Source organism: Frankliniella occidentalis, unplaced genomic scaffold (assembly GCF_000697945.3).
Source record: "Frankliniella occidentalis isolate FOCC.00 unplaced genomic scaffold, Focc_3.1 Scaffold6, whole genome shotgun sequence".
In the NCBI taxonomy this organism is placed as follows: Eukaryota; Metazoa; Arthropoda; class Insecta; order Thysanoptera; family Thripidae; genus Frankliniella; species Frankliniella occidentalis.
The window spans coordinates 1,948,204-1,952,326 of NW_026267136.1; the positions used below are offsets into that span (position 1 = coordinate 1,948,204).

General features: G+C 49.8%; 1 long non-coding RNA gene across 3 annotated transcripts in view; it reads right to left on the bottom strand.

Moving 5' to 3' along the window:
- LOC127750175 (uncharacterized) overlaps positions 1 to 4,123 on the bottom strand; it is a 42,743-nt gene that overhangs the window by 19,565 nt on the left and 19,055 nt on the right. The window contains exon 4 of one of the 3 annotated variants that reach the window (XR_008011561.1): positions 3,610 to 3,841. The exons of the other annotated variants lie outside the window; for them this stretch is intronic. This is a non-coding gene — a long non-coding RNA (uncharacterized LOC127750175). Of the gene's footprint in view, positions 1 to 3,609; positions 3,842 to 4,123 lie in introns of those variants that run through there. 3 annotated transcript variants of the gene reach the window in all.

The following is a 4,123-nucleotide window of genomic DNA, read 5'->3' on the forward strand; positions in this document are numbered from 1 at the left end:
AATATTTCACCGACATCTTTTTTGCCCATGCCTGCTGTTCACCGGTCTTCCTATTCCGCTCTTTGACGCCCTCCGAGCCCTCTCTCTCTCTCCCCCGTCCTAATCTCGACCCTGCCCATTACTCTCCGTCCTAAAGGGAGTCGAGGGGAAGCGGGGAGGGTACCATGATACCACCTTTTGGCTACGGCAGCAGTGTAGCGCACGGTGACGGTCGCTCTGCTCAACCCCCTCATACCACCCCCTTCATCCGGCCCCCCAGAGAGTTTCTCGTTATACTGGTTATTACTCGAGGAGTAAAAGTAAGAGGAGCGGAAGTGGCAGGAGAGAGGAGCGTGGGGGTAGGGGGGGGTGTGAGCGGGGGCACGAGGAAAACTGTTGTCGGTGCCCGCGAGCGGCGCGCCCCCGACCCACCCGCGCCCTTCGCCACGGTAGACCGGGCCGTTCGTTTGTGCTTTTGTTTTCGGCATCACGTCCGCTCGCCGCTCGACGCCAAAACGTCGGACCGGCGGGTGGCGCTGGGAGGGTGGGTAGGGTAGTAGGCAGATGGGGTGGGCAAGCGGTCAGGTGGTGGGCAGCAGGACAGACATCTAGACAGACGTGCGGTGATTCAAGGAGACTGGCAGGCGGCGGGGAGGGTTGTGGGGGTGCGAGGGAGCAGGCTGCTGCTGCGCCCTCGGTTGCGCCACAATGGGGCCCCCTTCGCTAAGGGTGCTCGTGGCATCACAATTGCCCCGCTGAATGATGGCGGGAGGGCGGAGGAGGAGGCAGAGCGGCAGCAGGTACGCGCCTGGCGGGCTCACGAGCGGGCTCATGCATAGGAAGTGGAGGAGGCAGACGGACGGAGAATGAGAAGAAATGGAGACGAGGCATACACCCTCACCTCACATGCCGCCGCCGCCGCCAGTCGCTTTGTGGGAGGCACTGACTGCACTACATTAGCTAATGTGTGACAGTGGCTTCTCTACATTGGGTCATACGAACTATATGTGTTAGGTTACGTATGCCCTAACTTAATTTAATTAAATTTGCTAGTTATCTAAAGTAGAGCGCTCTCAAACTAGTTTGCTGTTAACAGTGCAATAAATTTACTGACTTCACCACAAACAGATACCTCTATTCGAGTTCAATGAGCCTGGCTAAACACTTTTCAGCGACAATTTTATTCTTGTTTTCTTCAACAACATGACTATGAACGCGAGCTGTGTTATCCAAGCGCTCTCACTGGCGCCAAATAAGAGCCTTGGTGGCGGGAGTGTCCCTGAGCAAACATTTGTTCTGTCCTGGCTCGGCTGTGGCCACGCAAAAGGGACGAGAGCGAGGGAGGGAGTAAGAGAGAGAGAGAGATATTGATATTGATATTGATATTGATATTGAGAGAGAGAGAGAGAGAGAGAGAGAGAGAGAGAAGGAGAAAGAGATTGATTTGATTTATTTATAAAAAAGGTACAAAAGGGCATAAAAGTACCACGGGAGTGTACAAAATTACACCACATGTTTAAAGCTGACCAGTAACAGAAACTGAATCCGCATTGGTTGCAACGATGCATGCAAAGTAAGTGCGGGATAGACAAAATTTCATTTTGGTACAAAGAAGTGTCGTCTTGTGAGCGCAATAATAGAGAACATTTAACTTTTAATTTGAAAGATTGTCCACGCTTTATGTTTAGGTATTGTTAAAGATAGCATTATGCAGAATTTTTATTCGGCGCACTCTTAACGAGGTTTGTTTTGACGCCCACATTTTAATGTCCAAGGACAATTATTGTAACTAGCATCAGACTTCTGTGTTCAAAACTGAGTAACAGAGAGAGAGAGAAGGGGGGGGGCGGCTGTGTAATCGTCCCGCATAAGAGGAATTACGTCACACGACAGCCTCGTGAATTTGGCAAATACGTCCGAATGTGTCGCGGATATGGTTGAGAGAGAGAGAGAGAGAGAGGGAGGGAGGGAGAGAGAGAGAGAGAGAGAGAGAGAGAGAGAGAGAGAGAGAGAGAGAGAGAGATTTTGTGTTACGGCTCTGAGTGATGTTTGGCCCTGTGGGCTGGGCACAAAGCTATAGGCGGTTTCCATTTAGGGTTCCATTCTGTTCTGCTCCTGTTTCTAGCCAACCCGCCCTGTTTCCTCCCTGTCGCTCTCTTGGTTAGAGAGCCTAAAAATTAAATACACTTTATTATGAAATCGCTATTAAACTGTTAGTTGTAATATTTGTCACTATGTGTCTCCTGTTAATGTCTGACTATATAATTATTTTGTTGGAGAAGAAGTTGGGAAACACTATGAGGTGTCTTTTTGATGGGCTGGCACCCTTCTTTAAGTTATTGTAAGTCAGATTCTCTTATGGTGTCGCTGTCTACCCCTTACGTTCAGGTTGTGTCCACGGTAACTTCGTGCAGCATCTTAGAGTCAAGATAAAGAACTAGCCCAGCTGTATTTCAACAGTATTTCCTGACCAACAATAACAACAGTCATAGCTGCTGTTTTACAATGTTGAAGTGATTTGTAAGTTTCGATAGAGAATTGGGGTTGAGAGTAAAAAGACCGAATTTATTACAATGCCTAGTTTGTAAAAAACGTATCGTTCGCCCAAAAACAATAAAAATAAATAATCGTCCTGCATATTTACGCTAATAGGTGGGTCAATTTCGAGATAAAACTGATTTGTGTTTCGTTATGACGGCTTCCTGCCCTTACCATCCGGGGTGCCGCGGGAGGGGCTCGTCGGCGTGCTCGGCGCCCCCGGCCGGCCCCGCTGCCTCCATCGCACTGGCGCCCTCCAGCTAAGGTATCCGAGAGTCCGGCACTACTACTGCATGGCGACAGTCTCCTCGTCCTGGACGCGCGTACTGCACTCGCGTGCTCGCTCGCAAGGTGGGCCCGTCTGGGGCGCGTGGGGCGCCTGCTGGGGATCGTGCGGCCTCGCCGGCTCTCGCGAGCAGACTGGGCAGCCGGCGTGGCGCGGCCCCTAATATACAACCCCCACCCCTCCTCCACCCCCAGCCTCCCGGCACAGCCCGGCGTGGTTTGGGGATGCTGGGGCGCGCCGCGGGGCGCCGCGGGAGCCTGGCTATCCGCCGCCGGCCCGCTGGGGGGGCGCGCCGGGCGACTCCACACGCCGTGATGTGGTTAATAAACCATGCCGATATACTACAGTCTGGGCTGACCTAGGCACTGATCCGTCAAATCATGGACGCAAATACACATCCACGTTATGAACGTTATCGAGGTCTCGTGGAGCATCAAATTACCTGTATATTTAAAGGTAAAATCCACATCAACATGTCCGTCCAGGCCATCAATATCAGGGGTATACTGGAAAAAAACTAGGGAGTTAAGTCGCAACTTTGAGGAGACCAGAATTATTGTTCACCTGCGGAAATCAAATTAAGGGACATAGTTACAAAATGTGTTTGATAACTGTGACGTTCAAAACGCACTTGTGCTATGGGCTGCACTAGAGTGGCCAAATTAACCAGAAAACTTTGCGCACAAAATTTTCAGAGCTTGAAATCGTATTAAACTTTTAAAATTGATATGAGCAAAGTTTTATGGTGGACCTACATAAGCATGCTAATCATGCACATTTTAGTAAAAGAGTAACTGACGAAGGAACAAAATCACAGTATGGTCAGAGGAATTATTTCGTGTATTAGTGATTTTAAAAATTGTCACCTAGCTTATAAAGGTTTTTAAACAGCAGGCATACTGACAAACGAATCAAAAATCAGTTAGAAAATAAAAGAATAAGTGTGCGACTAAACAATTTTGATTTTTCAGTACAGCAGCAAAAATCCATGTTGGTCACGTCACGTCGAACTCACCGATAGAAAGATAATGAATCAAACTGTAACCAAAACGAAGACTTCATTTAGGTGGTTCCGCCATGTCGCCTGCGCCGTTCACCACAACGTCGACAAGCCCTGTTCGGCGTCACTGTCAGCGTCCGGCCCCCAAAACTGGCAGCAGAACATTTGGGGACCCGGCGTCGGAGAACCGAGTGTTTGTATAGCGGAAATGGGAAAAGTTTTTTTTTCTGGAGTAGCACGGGCAGAAAGTCTGCCGTCGCGCCCGGAGCCACACCGAGCGCCAGGGCCCGGGACAGAGTGGAGTGAGGTTAATTTTCAAT